This window comes from Schistocerca piceifrons, chromosome 3, assembly GCF_021461385.2.
Source record: "Schistocerca piceifrons isolate TAMUIC-IGC-003096 chromosome 3, iqSchPice1.1, whole genome shotgun sequence".
Classification (NCBI taxonomy): Eukaryota; Metazoa; Arthropoda; class Insecta; order Orthoptera; family Acrididae; genus Schistocerca; species Schistocerca piceifrons.
The window spans coordinates 949104199-949121429 of NC_060140.1; the positions used below are offsets into that span (position 1 = coordinate 949104199).

At 43.3% G+C, this 17231-nt stretch overlaps 1 protein-coding gene across 1 annotated transcript in view; it reads right to left on the bottom strand.

The window, feature by feature from the left end:
* Positions 1 to 17231, bottom strand: part of LOC124789858 (carcinine transporter-like) — a 113552-nt gene that overhangs the window by 72406 nt on the left and 23915 nt on the right. The gene's annotated exons all lie outside the window — the stretch shown is intronic.

A 17231-nucleotide genomic window follows, 5' to 3' on the forward strand; every position in this document is an offset into this window, starting at 1 on the left:
GGGTAATAGCTTGGGTACACCCACAAGAAACTAAACGTATTTTCTAAGTACAAAAAGTCTCAATATTAGGCTTGAACTTTTTTTTTTGAGCCCACGTACACGCTCTTTTTCAGATGAGCTTAAGACACGCTAATAGTAAAAGGCGCTTCCATTGCGACTGAGTTGACGGAGAAAGTTCAGATTAGTCGCAGCGCAACAAACCAACCGGGAATGAAAACATAACGCGCCAAGAGAAAATAGTTTCTTAGCAGTGGGTGCAGCATCGTTTCTTGTTCGCAAATGTAGGTATCTGGTGGACGTCATAAAATGTCTGACCCAGTACGCAGATAGATGTCTGATAAAAGTTACAGTAGACATTACTGGAGCAACAAAAGTGTTTTATGTACTGACCTAGAAGGGAAATGTTACATCATGAAGCACCATTCCGATATCAGACGGTGGAGGTGTTCATCAAGCAACAAAATTAAATGATTGATCTTTTATTCCATTCGGAATTGATGTAAATCATCAACATCAGTCTGAGAAATGATAATTTGGAGGCTAGAGTTTGGTATGAAGTATATGTCTTTCCATGACGTTCGAGGCGTGCCCTGTAAGTGACAAATCAGGGGACCAGCAAGCCGTTATGGGATTAGTATATTTCTCAAAGTGTTTATGGTGTGAACTGCAGTGTGGGGTCTCCCATTCTCCTGAAGGGTTGGAACCCTGATCATGAAAGCTATGACAACATGATTTACTGTCTGTGGTACAAGCTGTCGAGCATTCACGCCCCCTTCAACAATAAGTCCTGCTGTTCACCTCTAACACGCCTTCATACCGTGATTCCAGAAACTGGAGAGGAGTGGGTCTTGAGACTCGCTGCCCCTCTCCCCCATTTCTTCCCCATCCCTCTCCCCGCACTCGTGTCACAGGGAACTGCGCTGAGACGTGTATGTATTCTTAGCAGGCTCTGAGACGAGTCAAGACTTGTTCTAAATTTACATGGCATAATCGGAAGTTACATCATGATTATGTAAGGGGGCCGTAAATCTGTTTCGTCAGCATGGCCCCAGACAAGTCGAGACTTGTTGACGTGTTAACCCTTTCGCAACTGTGCGAGATATATTTCCCACTAATGGTATTCCTTTACTGCATTCATGGAAATACGTTTCCCCACTTCCGTACGCTCCTGGCCCCTAGTGGTAGTCCGCTGCACTACCCCTGGTTCCTGTTTGTTGCTAAACATAGCTTTTAGGGCTGTGGGAAGTGTATATCCCACCAAATAATGATGTTTCCAGGGTTCTTGGGAAGTATGCATACCACCAAAAGTCGTTTCTGAAATGGGCTCGGGAAATATATATACCACAATGTCTTTTGTGGTCCTTGGGAAGCATACTTCCCACAAACGTCGAGATACCACAATGCTTCTGGGAATATTACCACCGCTGTATTTGCCTGACATCTTGTGGTAGTACACTGTACCAGGTGTATGAAAACTGCTACAACAATCGGTTTGTGTGTATCTCGGGATCACTACTGTTGTCGGAAGAGTTTGCTTCGCTTCTGAAGTATATGTCTGTGTCACTATTATCAGCTCATAGCTTTACTGTTTTCACATTGTGGTAATTAAATTTTAATATTGGTGGCAAATATAATTGGAATATCATATTATCACTTATTGTTCGCCTCAAAATCTTTCTTTGCTTTTCGTAGCAAAAATGTCAAAGAAGCACGCCTATAGTAAGAAATACACACCAGAAGAAGCATCGGAGTTGCTATTTTCACTGCCTAGCGATCCTGAGGATTCTGAAATAGAAAGTGATGAAGCATCAGAAGATGAATTTGTTTCAGACGTTGATCCGTGTTTGGTCCACAACCTAATATCAATAACAGTGCAAACAATTCTTGCTCCATGGACGTCGATATTTCTAGTGACAGTACCGTAAGTGCATAAGAGCCATTGGCAGAAGAGGAATGGTCCGATGACACTGCTGTTTTCGACTTTCTTCGCGTTGATACAAAAGGAGAACCAGTTGTCAACCACCCATTGACAAAACACAGCACAGAGACTACTTCCTTACTTTATTTACCAATGAGATACTGTAGTATGTGGTTCAGCAGACAAATCTGTATGCAGAGCAACAGAAACAAAAACGGCAATCTGGTCAGACTGTAAGTGAGTCAACAAATAACTGGACAAATTTATCTGTAGAGGACTTACAGGCCTGGATTGGATTGAATATCTTGATGAGCGTGGTTGTGTTGCCAAGTGTAGTGCACTACTGGAGTTCAGAACCTGCCTTAGGTGAGCCTTACATATCGAAACCTATGACATGCAAATGTTTCAAAAAGATATGTGAAACTATTCACATAAATGACAACAGGCTGAATCCTCCAAGAGGGCATCCAAACCACGATAAACTTCACAAGGTCAGACCTCTTATAACCTTTCTGAACAACACAATTCGTAAGCCATACACTGCTAGTAAGGTATTGGCTGTGGATGAAAGCATGATACCTTTCACAGGACGGTCTTCGCTCAAGCAGTATATGCCTCTCAAGCCAGTGAAACGAGGATACAAGGTATGGTGTTTAGCAGATTCAAAGACTGGCTATGTCATAAAATTTGATATTTACACAGGAAAATCAAATGACAGACGCACAGAAAATTCTCTGGGAGAGCGTGTAGTCATTAGCCTCAACCAAGACCTGAAATATAATAACAGTTTAGTAGCGTTTGACAAGTTCTTCACCATAGTGAATCTAATGCAAATGCTTTTGAACAATGGAATCTAATCTATAGGGACTGTCAGAGCAAACTGGAAAGGGCTTCCTTCAATGATGAAAGATAAATGTACCTTGAAAAGAGGAGAATTTCAGATTCAACGCAAATGTGGCATTGCAGCTATAAAATGGATGGACAATAAACCTGTCACTATTTTGACAACTTCAGACAATCCTAGAGAAACCGCACTTGTCTCAAGAAAGAATATGGATGGCACAACCAACATGGTTACGTGTCCCACAGCTGTGGAAACACACAGTACCATAATAGGAGGTGTAGATCACTTTGATCAACTTAGAGAACGTTATGCAATAGGTCGACGTTCTCGTAAGTGGTGGCATCGGATTCTCTATTTCCTATTAGACATGGACGTTGTAAATCCCTTTATATTGTACAAAACTAATAAAGGACAAGAGGGATATGATGATCAATTGAACTTTCGATTACTACTCGCAAAACAATTGATAGATGGTTTTACATCCCGCAAAAGAAGGACGTCCAATAACCATTCTAAACAAGAAGAACACCGTACCAGATCACGTTCGACTGGCAAAAGTAGGCGATCATATGTCTGTTTTAGAAAGAACCTACAGACGGTGCCGAAAGTGTTCAACAAAAGCTCGTGACAAGAGAACAAAATACACTCCTGGAAATGGAAAAAAGAACAAATTGACACCGGTGTGTCAGACCCACCATACTTGCTCCGGACACTGCGAGAGGGCTGTACAAGCAATGATCACACGCACGGCACAGCGGACACACCAGGAACCGCGGTGTTGGCCGTCGAATGGCGCTAACTGCGCAGCATTTGTGCACCGCCGCCGTCAGTGTCAGCCAGTTTGCCGTGGCACACGGAGCTCCATCGCAGTCTTTAACACTGGTAGCATGCCGCGACAGCGTGGACGTGAACCGTATGTGCAGTTGACGGACTTTGAGCGAGGGCGTATAGTGGGCATGCGGGAGGCCGGGTGGACGTACCGCCGAATTGCTCAACACGTGGGGCGTGAGGTCTCCACAGTACATCGATGTTGTCGCCAGTGGTCGGCGGAAGGTGCACGTGCCCGTCGACCTGGGACCGGACCGCAGCGACGCACGGATGCACGCCAAGACCGTAGGATCCTACGCAGTGCCTTAGGGGACCGCACCGCCACTTCCCAGCAAATTAGGGACACTGTTGCTCCTGGGGTATCGGCGAGGACCATTCGCAACCGTCTCCATGAAGCTGGGCTACGGTCCCGCACACCGTTAGGCCGTCTTCCGCTCACGCCCCAACATCGTGCAGTCCGCCTCCAGTGGTGTCGCGACAGGCGTGAATGGAGGGACGAATGGAGACGTGTCGTCTTCAGCGATGAGAGTCGCTTCTGCCTTGGTGCCAATGATGGTCGTATGCGTGTTTGGCGCCGTGCAGGTGAGCGCCACAATCAGGACTGCATACGACCGAGGCACACAGGGCCAACACCCGGCATCATGGTGTGGGGAGCGATCTCCTACACTGGCCGTACACCACTGGTGATCGTCGAGGGGACACTGAATAGTGCACGGTACATCCAAACCGTCATCGAACCCATCGTTCTACCATTCTTAGACCGGCAAGGGAACTTGCGGTTCCAACAGGACAATGCACGTCCGCATGTATCCCGTGCCACCCAACGTGCTCTAGAAGGTGTAAGTCAACTACCCTGGCCAGCAAGATCTCCGGATCTGTCCCCCATTGAGCATGTTTGGGACTGGATGAAGCGTCGTCTCACGCGGTCTGCACGTCCAGCACGAACGCTGGTCCAACTGAGGCGCCAGGTGGAAATGGCATGGCAAGCCGTTCCACAGGACTACATCCAGCATCTCTACGATCGTCTCCATGGGAGAATAGCAGCCTGCATTGCTGCGAAAGGTGGATATACACTGTACTAGTGCCGACATTGTGCATGCTCTGTTGCCTGTGTCTATGTGCCTGTGGTTCTGTCAGTGTGATCATGTGATGTACCTGACCCCAGGAATGTGTCAATAAAGTTTCCCCTTCCTGGGACAATGAATTCACGGTGTTCTTATTTCAATTTCCAGGAGTGTATGTATGGTGCTCCTGCAACGTACCCCTGTCTATCGAACCATTCTTCCGACAGTTTCATGGAAAATAAAAAGAAAATGTAACAATCATTTGAACATTTTGTTGAAAAAAGAATTATTACTTGTACATTTGTAATGTAAATGTTTTTGAAATAAAGTAAAATAAAAAGAAATCACCGTCTTCTTAAGATTTTTTTACATGTAATGCCAACATGTTACAGCTTATAAAATGGAAATGGGATATCTTCTTCCCACCAAAGTGTAAAGCTCACAAGTGGGAAATCGGTTTACCACCGAAAATGTAAGATTTAAAAAAGTGCTGTGGTGATATATTTACCACAATAATTTTTAGACCTAAATCACAAAAATAAAATTATCAAAAAATAAAATATAATAAATTGATCACAATTCTAATTCGATGCAAAAAAAATAGCTTCGCTGAGTCGCCACAAAAAATGCTCCCGTTAAAGGGTTAAAACTTGTACATGTCTTACTTCTCATATTACAGAGATGCGGGCTGCACATGTATCAGGTTGCTGTCAGAGTGCGACAACTGTGTACTCACCGACTGACAAGAAAAATTAGAGAAAGAATGGCGTACAATGTTAAAAAAGCTTATCTACGAGGTACATTCTACACGATGAGCTACCTGGGATAGTGTAGCAATTTCATGTACATGACACTTACCTTAAGGATCTTGGTTTAACGCAAGATTTTGCTGGGACTTTTAACACAATTGAGATATGTGACTACCTAACATCAAACCATGACTTCTGTGTGCATGAACTGGACCAACAAAACAACAGTGTGATTATGAACTACGATAAAAAAAGTTGGAATAGCCGGTTCAATACCAATGAGATTTAGTTTTAGAGTAACATGCATAATAAATTTGTATTTCAAATCACAAGCACAGGAGTGAACAATGATGATATCTTATTGCGTTCATAAATTTTCCTTGATATGCACCTGCGAGAAACTTTTAGCTTGGCTAAAGAACAAACTATCATCAGACTGGAAGCTATGATTTACAAATACAGGATGGATGGTGTGTTGGGCCCTGTAGGGGACTAAGTGTATTATACGTCAACTTCTGTTGTACAATAAAATAAGTTAATATTGCCAGTAGAAGGTGACAAACTCTTGCACTGCACGATAAAGTTAATAACCTACTATGGGGTTACTATACTGCTTAACTGTTATGAAAAGTGGTTGAAAGTGGTTAGTTAATAGTCTAGCAAACCTAATTCTTATGAGGCATCTTGTCGCGCTTGTACTACAAGAGGGTGGGGTCCCCACACACGTGACATGATAGCGTCAGTGAAGCTGAGGTGAAGGAGCTGTGGATGGGTGCAGTCGAGGAGAGGGGAGCCAAGAACAGGAAGCCTTCTCCAAGCTGGTACAAGAAGGAGCTGCCTACAGTGCCTCGCTAACGGTCCGTGCGGGGTGTGGCTGCCCTGTGGACTCAAACAACTGAGTGGTTTGATTGGTGCCTTTTCCCGGCTGAGAGAACAGCGAATCCAGTGGAGGTGTATACGAAGGCCTTCAGATTGCAAGAGCAGCTCTAGCTGGTTGCTTTAGTGGCTGACAGTAGTATTTTGGTCGGTAGAGTGATGCATGCAATGTACAGTAAAGAGAATAGGCTATGCATTGAGTGTACTGGATGATCAGTAATATTACACACGGGAGGTCTGTGGTTACGATTTAGCATGTTATGGTAGTCGTGTTGAGGTACGCTGGGTGTGAAGATGTGAGAGCCCGATTGATTTGTTGTTTATGCACCGTGAGTGAGATTGATTTTGTATGTGCCATTGTACAGAATGTGGCCTTGTTATTGTTACGCTGTGAGCGTGACATTTTGTTTTTGCCAGTTTACTGGAAATTATTTTGTTATTTTAACCTGTGACGGTGATCTGTGTTGTACGTCACATTGTCAGAACACTGAGTTGAGGAATTTTCTTAGGGAGCCCTATAAATGGTTGAAGTAGCTTTGTTTTACTAATTGATTGAAATTGCTTACGTTGTGCTAAAGATATTTCATGCTGTTTCTCTCTCGTCGAACCCTGCCTCCAAGAAGTACACTGGCCTGTAAATAAGTTCTGTTTTGTTGTCATTTTTGTACTGGCAAGATCAAACAGTGGAAAATCCAGGGTGGAATGTAACAACATCATGAAAAGTATAGTTGCTGCTCATCATGTAGCGGAGGTGCTGAACCGCAGACAGCCGCAAGATAAACACTGTCGGAAAGTGAGCTTTCGGCCAACAAGGCCTTTGTCCAAAATAGAGAAAACACACACACAGACACACAGACAGACACACACACACACACACACACACACACACACGCACACACGCACACACACACACACACACACACCTGCAAACGCAACTCACACACAAATGACCACAGTCTCTGGTAGCTGAAGCCATTAAGCCTTGGTCATGTGTGTGTGAATTGCATTTGCGTGAGTGTATGTGGATATGTTGGCTGTTGCCGACAAAGGCCGTGTTCCCCGAAAGCTTACTTTCTGACAGACTTTTTGAGGTGCCTGTCTGCGACTGAGCAATTCCGCAATGTGGCGAGTAGCAATTATTCATTTCATAATACTGTATTGGCAAGAAGAATATTCCATGTTTGATAAGTTAAAATTGAAGCTACGTTTGCACAGCCTCCATCCCTAACCCCACTCCAACTAAATCCTATGCCAGGAGTTGAAAGCACTGTTCAGAACATTATTCCATCCAAGTGTCAAGAAGTCTCCACTGTGCAACAGCGTAAGTCATTTACTCACCACAAAGTGTACCTTAACCTGACGGTCGCCCACATTTTATTGGAGTGTCCCCGACTGCGCACCCTCCGGCAGTCTTTTAATCTCCTGGGCACTTTGCCTTTGGTTTTAAGCGACAATGCCTCCCTGGCTGATGACGTTTTAAATTTTATCCGTGGTAGTCCTTTTTATTGTTCCATTTAGGGAGGTCCTGCTCCTTTCCCTTTGTGTGTCTCTTGTCCTCGAGTCTCTCGTATTTGGTTGCAGATTTTAGTGTGTCGTCAGTTGGTTGACTCTTTCCCTTTTTTGTTGTCGTGGTCAGTCAACCAGTCTCCAGTCATCTTCTTTTGTTCCGTTTCTTTTTGTCTGGTGTCTTCGTGTCTGTAGTGTTTGTTGCCTAATTTGTGTTCTTTAGTGCCTGGGGGGGGGGGGGGAGTCTCCTTCCCCTTGGGGTATTATCTGCTCCGCGCCTTAATGTCTTGCCTGTTTTTGGAATGGGGGACTGATGGCCTTAGCTGTTTAGTCCCCCTTAAACATCCCAACAACCACCACCACCACCACCGCCGCAGGTTAGATCAATAGTATTAATAAGCGATCGGCGTGTGAGGTGTACTGTTACAGAGCAATTCTTTAAATACTTTGATAAATATTAGAGACGAATTTCGGTTTCTTTAAGGTACTTTTCTATCAGAAAGCGAAGTTTCCTCTCCACGGAATGTTGTTCTTCATTGTTTTAGTCCGAACCAACCCAAGCAGTTGCCTTACAGATTTAAGTGTTTACGAGCCTAATATATGGTATTTGGTGCTTTTTGTAGCTATAGCTGCGTTCTGCAAAGATATCCTGTTTAAATGATGCATTACATAAAACATCTAAATAAAATTGGCTGCCGCTTACCTCAGGGGTGGATGGGTAAGTAGGGCAGTCACTGTAGGGCTAGAGGATGTGAGAGGGCCATGTTTTATAGTTCGTCTTTCAGTAATGTCAAATCATGGGCACGCATGCTGCTGTGGTGTAAATTTTGACACGAAACTAACACTGATTTGCGAATTGTCGTTACAGAGACGGCCATCTTCAAGAGTGGTACTTTTCTCATAGGAAGGAATATGAAATTAAGGCTGTTGTAATGGAACGCAATGAGTAGAAGGAAAATGACATCGAAAACATTCAGTTATTATTTTATTCATGGCTGTAATTTTCAGCAACTGTAGTATTATTTTTTCAGGATAAATTTCAGTAATCAGTTTCAAATAGATTTTATCATCTTTACCGGTTTCGTCGAATTAATTTGTCAAACCGGTAAAGATAATAAAATTTACTTACAACTGATGACTGAAATTTATGTTGAAAAAATATTTATTAAACGTCTGTGATCGTGTCTGATACTACATAATGCATTTAAATACTAGTACCGTTGCTGTTATAAACAAATTAATCACCCGCCCACGCAGACAACACGGAAAAACTTTGGCGGGCGATTACAGTGTCACAGCTTTGGCGTCGCCGAAGGTGGCGGCAATGTGGAACAGGGGAAAGTCGACACGAAGTGTTCCGAACGATGCCGACTTTCAACGACCAGTACTCGGAGGCCAGTGGCCGACTACCACAGCCCTGCTATGGCTGGTCTGTTAGCGGCTCATAACATACCATTTTATGTAGGTTACAAATTAATAATAAGATGGGTACATATGTTGTCCGAGATGCTACCTCACAATGCCGTTATTCGCTCTGATGTCGGCCGTACTGCAGTCATCCAGAGATGATACTTTCCTGCAGACACAGTGTCGTTAGTGAACAAATTAAGAGAGTTGTTGAATCGTCGGAGAAACGACTATATTCTTACATTATGAATGAAACACGCACAACACTGGTGTAACATTCTACAATATTTATTATTTGATACACGAACCGGTTTTCGGCTGTTACGCCATCATCAGGTACAAAAATAATTATGTGGTGGAGTGAAATTTTGTTGGATCAAGGATTGTGAGAATAGGAATAAAACAAGCGAGGTCATTTCAGTGTAAATGTGATGTAAGATCATTTAAGTAAGATGAAATATTAACCAGTGTATTACAAATTACAACAGTTGTACATAAAAGCAAATAGTTTAACAATAAGCTTCGGTGACACATTACAAAGATATTGCTGAACAAAATAATCTTGTCTTTAACAGATCATAAATTATTAGCAGACGTGATATAATAGTGATATTAAGCAGGTGAGTGATGCAGCTGCGAATACACAAAGTAAAATTTTCTTTAACACAACAAGATAAACTTTAGTAACTGAAAAAGAAAATGGATCATGCGAGTAAGAGGAGTGGTTCACAACATGGTCTGGATGGGGAGGAAGCAACACACTGGGTCGATGGACATGTGTTTATTAATTACCGTAGTTTCAACACAGTTCATCTTCCTTCCTTTGTGGATGTGATGTAATGCTTCTTCTTTCATCTTGTTCTTGTAACTATGGCCTTCTTTAAGGAGGTAGTTCTCAAAAGTAGAGTCTCCTTTTATAAGTTTCTTACATCTACATCGACATCTACACACTGCAAGCCGTTTTGCTGTATGTGGAGGAGGGTACGTTGTATACCAATGTTACTTCACGCAGTTGCTGCTCCGGTTACGAATGGTTCGTGGAAAAGTCGGTAGTTGGGAAGCCTGTGTGTGAGGCAAAACTATCTAGGTTTACCTTTGTGTGCCGGCGGAGTGGTTATAGGCGCTTCAGTCCGGAACTGCGCGACCGCTACGGTCGCAGGTTCAAATCCTGCCTCGGGGATGGATGTGTGTGCTGTCCTTAAGTTAGTTAGGTTTAAGTAATTCTAAGTTCTAGGGGACTGATGACCTCAGATGTTAAGTCCCATAGTGCTCAGAGTCATTTGAACCATTTTTACCTTTGTGACCTTTTCTTTAGATATTCGTTGGAGGAAGCAACACACTGGTTCTCTTCTAGAAACGTATGCTCTCAAAATGTTAACAGTGATCCAACCGTAGCACACAACGCTGTTATTGAAGTGTCTTGTAACACATGCCGAGGAGCACACGTTTTTAAACTCGCTTCCCTGGCAGTTGCGGTCCCGATGGTCCAGCCTAAGGGCAGCAGATTATGCAGGACCACCGGCTTTCGCGTAAACACACCCTCAACACGTGGCGGATTTCTCTGCCGCCAAAATACCGCACTGCAGCATGCACGGAACGGAAGAAATATGGCGAGAGTTGTCACTGAAATAAAATACAGTATGTCTACTTAGAAATCTTGGATATTTAGAGTCACACTGTCCAGTAACGTTACATTAACTTCAAGGCCACCAAACAGAGCATATTCATGAGGTGAGTCCATCTACACTTAGAATACTTTTATATGCTAAAAACTGTGAAAGTTACAGCAAAATTAATAACTGTCATTTAAATTAATTCCTTAATGAATTAATTGTACGAGAACCTGAGGTGCAACAAATTCAGACAACGTGGCAAATGAAATACGCTTGTTTATACTCGTATTATAATTTGAGAGCGCGACGCAACTCTTCACTGTAACACGTATTATGAAGTCAGCACGGTGTAGGTACATCCACAAGCTGTTGTCTGCCTTAGTTATTGTATAATATTCAGTGTCCTCGATAATTATATTAACTTTCTTTAAATTTGCCATTAATGAATTGCTATGTAACTAGCCTATGGGGCATGCACTATAAATTTTGAGGGCATGAGGTGAAAGGTCGTCAAAAGGCGTTTCGGAATAACTGTTTCCTTAGTTTTTATGTTAATTTACAAACATGTTTTCTTTGTGTAAACCAGTGTTGCTAAAGGTTCCAATGTGTATGAGGTGCATTCAAGTTCTAAGGCCTCCGATTTTTTTTCTCCGGACTGGAAAGAGATAGAAACACGTGCATTGTTTTAAAATGAGGCCGCGTTCATTGTCAATACGTCCCAGAGATGGCAGCACTGTATGGGAGATGGAATTTTACCGCCAGCGGCGAGAATGAGAACTGTTTTAAATACTTAAAATGGCGACGTTTTCCTTACTTGAACAGCGTGTAATCATTCGTTTTCTGAATTTGCGTGGTGTGAAACCAATTGAAATTCATCGACAGTTGAAGGAGACATGTGGTGATGGAGTTATGGATGTGTCGAAAGTGCGTTCGTGGGTGCGACAGTTTAATGAAGGCAGAACATCGTGTGACAACAAACCGAAACAACCTCGGGCTCGCACAACCCGGTCTGACGACACGATCGAGAAAGTGGAGAGAATTGTTTTGGGGGCTCGCCGAATGACTGTTGAACAGGTCACTTCCAGAGTTTGCATTTCTGTGGGTTCTCTGCACACAATCCTGCATGACGACCTGAAAATGCGAAAAGTGTCATCCAGGTGGGTGCCACAAATGCTGACGGACAACCACATGGCTGCCCGTGTGGCATGTTGCCAAGCAATGTTGACGCACACCAACACCACAAATGGGACTTTCTTTTCGTCGGTTGTGACAATGGAGGAGACGTGGATGCCATTTTTCAATCCAGAAACAAAGCGCCAGTCAGCTCAATGGAAGCACACAGATTCACCACCACCAAAAAAATTATGGGTAACCACCAGTGCTGAAAAAATTATGGTGTCCATGTTCTGGGACAGCGAGGGCGTAATCCTTACCCATTTCGTTCCAAAGGGCACTACGGTAACAGGTGCAACCTACGAAAATGTTTTGAAGAACAAATTCCTTCCTGCACAGCAACAAAAACGTCCGGGAAGGGCTGCACGTGTGCTGTTTCAACAAGACAACGCACCCGCACATCGAGCTAACGTTACGCAACAGCTCCCTACTCTCCTGACCTGGCTCCTAGTGACTTTTGGCTTTTTATAACAATGAAAGACACTCCCCGTGGCCGCACATTCACCAGCCATGCTGCTATTGCGTCAGCGATTTTCCAGTGGTCAAAACAGACTCCTAAAGAAGCCTTCGCCGCTGCCATGGAATCATGGCGTCAGCGTTGTGAAAAATATGTACGTCTGCAGGGCGATTACGTCGAGAAATAACGCCAGTTTCATCGATTTCGGGTGAGTAGTTAATTAGAAAAAAAAATCGGAGGCCTTAGAACTTGAATGCACCTCGTATTTGACAATAACTAGCTAAGTAGTAAGACGTATAATGTAGTTTCCAGGCGGCAAATAACCACAAAAAAGAGAGCTATCTGTAAAAACGTTCTCTTTGCCGTATCTGAATGATGGCCATAAAAGGAATTTCCATCGTGTGTGGTCTCGGTGGTGAGTTCGGAATAGGCAGTGCTAGAGACAGATTTTGTGCGGCGTATCCGCCACTCCGTGTGTGAAAGACCAAGTTTTACGCTTTGTGTTGAGTTCTCAACTTAATTCTGCATCGACGGCTGACAGATGTTGGCGGACTGCGAAAACTCTAACTTTAGATAGGTGTAAGGCTCTGAAGCGAGTTGAAACATTACATTTTACAATGTCGCAATATGCTGCAGAGAACTAAACTCTGTTTAAATTAATTTGTTACTAGCTAGCAGCGCTAAAGAGAAATTAAATAGATGTTATTTGGCCGTGTTATTATCTATTTCAGTTAAATAAGGATGTTTAATTTCTGACTTTTCTGAAGTTATGGTGACTTCGGACTTCGAAACTAAGCGTCCATGTGTAATGTCTCCGTGGTACAGGAGTTCGCTTTGTTCAGATCAGCTGTGATGTTAGCTTCTCTTCACACATAGATGACTCTTGCCGACGAGTTTTTCTTATCAAATCCCTTTCTGTCTTATTTCTTTTATTGTAAGGCCGAAAATCTCAAGTGATAAAACTTCATTTGTTAAAATAAACTTAATTTCAGTGATTACTACCTGTCGTCTCCAGTTACTTAGCTATAGTACTTTGCCGTATTTTGCAATTCCCATCATTTACTAGATAAGTCAACAAAATCGAACGATTCTACAGCCAAGTGGCCAAATGGTCATAAACAAAGCGAAGCGTAACCAACGTTTAGACAAGTTATCGAACCTAAAACCTCTGAGGTTACACATTTAGCCCATTCTCTGCTATTAGAGCGCAATATTTAGCACTAATTATATTGGTCGAAAGAGAGCGGGCGGCTGACAGCCTTGTTCTGTAGCTGTCTGAGCATCTCCAATTTGCTTTTGCGCTAATGAATGTATAACGAAACGTGCTGCTCTTCTTTGGATCACCTCCGTTTTCTGTATCAACCACATCTGGCTCAGATCGTAAACTGGCGAGCAATATTCAAATACTGGTGGAACGAGGGTTTTGTAAGCTGTCTTCTTAATGGCTGACTGCACTTCTTTGTATTTTTTCAATGAATTTGGTTGGGGTTTGCCTTATCTGCGATTAGTTTTTTTTTTTGGCCGTTCCATTTCAAATCACTCTGTACGCATTCTCTTGGATACATTATGCATGCAAATGCTTCCAGTGGTTGTTCTGCAATCGTGTAATCATACAATAAATTGTGTTTCTACCTTTTTATGCACAATACGCTATATTTACTTACGTTCACAGTGAACCACCAATCCCTCCACCAAACGTTGATTCTCTACAGGTTTTCCTTCATTTCACTCCACTTTTCTAACGTTGCTTCTTTTCTGTACACAACAGCATCTTTCGCGAAATGCCTCGTGGAACTTTTGATGTTATCCATTAGGCCGTTTTTATACGGGCTGTTTGTTTTAACTTGAGGCAGCAAAATATCTCGAAAACGAGGCATTGTACGAAAAAAATGTTATTGGCGAAAAGTTAGTATTAATAAGGCTTTGCTTCAACTGGCCACCTTCTAACAACTCTTCCGGCACGAGTGCGATCAATTTCGTATTTTCAAACCAGAAACGCCCCATTCTTATTGCATATTCGGATTATACACCAAATAGTATGTCCGATTTACTGAAACTATTGTTGCCTATTCGTGATAGGTGGCGCTGTAGTCGACAAATATCAGGTGTGCCTGCTTGTGCAATTAAGAACCTTTGCATTTAATTCTACTTTTCATTTAGAACTGGCGTGATATTCCGTAGACTCATGTTTTGTTTCGTAGTCCAATACGACGTGTTGAGTTCTAGTGGTTTAAAACTCCTCGACCGATCAGATTTTTGTGAAGATACTCCGTAAGGTCATATTTTGGTTCTCAGTCGACCGCATGGTTCAGTCCCGAACTCCTATTCCGAAACCTATGTGAATAATGTGACCTGCGTCGCTATTTTCATAACCAATCGAAAGTCGGCTATATTTAGCTAAGTTTTTTTTTTTTTTTTTTTTGCTGAAGTTGCCCTGACTCTTTGAGAAAAGTGTCTTCAGTTAGTTAGTTCCGTGTTCCATTGATCAATCTCACGATAACCTTTATGATGTGGATCGTGCTAAGTGCATAAGATATGCACACAGGAATGAAAGTTTTTTTTAAAGCTGCAAATTTTTATTTGCTACCTCACTGCCGTAAATGGCACAAAATGCATATACACACATCAAAAAAAGTTTTGCATTACCCCGGTTCCCAGAACTCCTGAAGATAGCCGTTGACTGTGGATGTTGTATCATAGATACTGTCCCTCTGACGTTCACAGATGTCTCTAAACCCTCCCAAAGATGTAAACAACCATACATGAGCAGCGCCTATTAGACAGAGGGGGTCCAACAGCCGATCACTTCCAGTTATTCCACCAGGAAGGAGGTACACGGGTCGTGTCGTCTGTAGTTCAGCCATGCCTAGACGCTCAATACCGCGGTTCGATCGCGTCCGCATTGTTACTTTGTGCCAGGATGGGCTCTCAACAAGGGAAGTGGCTCAAATGTTTCAAATGGCTCTGAGCACTATGGGACTTAACTTCTGAGGTCATCAGTCCCCTAGAACTGAGAACTACTTAAACATAACTAACCTAAGGAGAGCACACACATCCATGCCCGAGGCAGAATTCGAACCTGCGACCGTAGCGGTCGCGCGGTTTCAGACTGTAGCGCCTAGAACCGCTCGGCCACCCCGGCCGGCGAGGGAAGTGTCCAGGCGTCTCGGAGTGGACCAAAGCGATGTTGTTCGGACATGGAGGAGGTACAGAGAGACAGGAACCATCGATGACATGCCTCGCTCAGGCCGCCCAAGGGCTGTTACTGCAGTGGATGACCGCTACCTACGGTTTGTGGGTCGAGGAAACCCTGACAGCAACGCCACCATGTTGAATAATACTTTTGTGCAGCCACAAGACGTCGTGTTTCGGCTCAAACTGTGCGCAAAAGGCTGCATGATGCGAAACTTCACTCCCGGCGTTCACGGCGCGGTCCGCCTTTGCAACAACTACACCATGCAGCGTTGTACAGATGGGCCCAACAACATGTCGAATGGATCGCTCAGGATTGGCATCACGTTCTCTTCACCGATGAGTGTCGTATATGCCTTCAACCAGACAATCGTCGGAGACGTGTTTGGAGGCAACCCGGTCGGGCTGAACGCCTTAGACACACTGTCCAGCGAATGCAGCAAGGTGGAGGTTCCCTGCTGTTTTCGGGTGGCATTAGGTGGGGCCGACGAACGACGTTGGTGATCATGGAAGGCGCCGTAACGGCTGTACGATACCTCAATGTCATCCTCCGACCGATAGTGCAACAATATCGGTAGCGTACTGGCGAGACATTCGTCTTCATGGACGACAGTTCGCGTCCCCATCTTGTGAATAACTTCATCCAGGATAACGACATCGCTCGACTGGAGCGGCCAGCATGATCTCCAGACATGAACCCTATCGAACATGCCGGGGTAGATTCAAAAGGGCTGTTTATGGACGACGTGACCCATCAACCACTCTGAAGGATCTACGCCGAATCGCCGTTGAGGAGTGGAACAATCTGGACCAACAGTGCTTTAATGAACTTTTGGATAGTATGCCACGACGAATACAGGCACGCATCAGTGCAAGAGGACGTGCTACTGGGTAATAGAGGTACCGGTGTGTACAGCAATCTGGACCACTGAAGGTCTCACTGTATGGTGGTACAACATGCAATGTGTGGTTTTCATGAGCAATAAAAAGAATAGAAATGATGTTTATGTTGATCTATATTCCACTTTCCTGTACAGGTTGCAGAACTCTCGGAACCGAGGTGATGCAAAACTTTTTCTGATGTGTGTATTGTACCTAGTGATTTATTTATTCCTATTCAAGAATTCATCTGTGGTATAGAAAGAGTTGCCAAGGAGATATGATCCAATTTTTTTAAAAACTGTCACTGCTGTCTGTCAGACATTTTATGTCATTTGGTAATTTATTTAAAAGCTTTACAGCAGCATATTTTACCCCTTTCTGTGCCAATGATAGCTTAAGTAGAGGATAGTGTAACTCTTTCTTTCTTTTGGTATTATACTCATGAATGTCACTGTTGTTTTTAAACTGGTCCATGTTGTTGAGAACAAATTTCATTACTGAGTAAATGTACTGTGAGGCTGTTGTAAGGATTCCTAACCTTTAAAACAGATGCCTACAAGATTTGCGACTATGAGCCCCACTTCTTATTCTAACCACTTCTTTTTCAACAGTGAATACTTTTTGCCTAAGTGTTGAGTTATCCCAAAATATTATTCCGTATGACATCATAGAGTGAAGGTATGCAAAGTATGTTAGCTTGCTAATTTTTATATCCTCTAGCA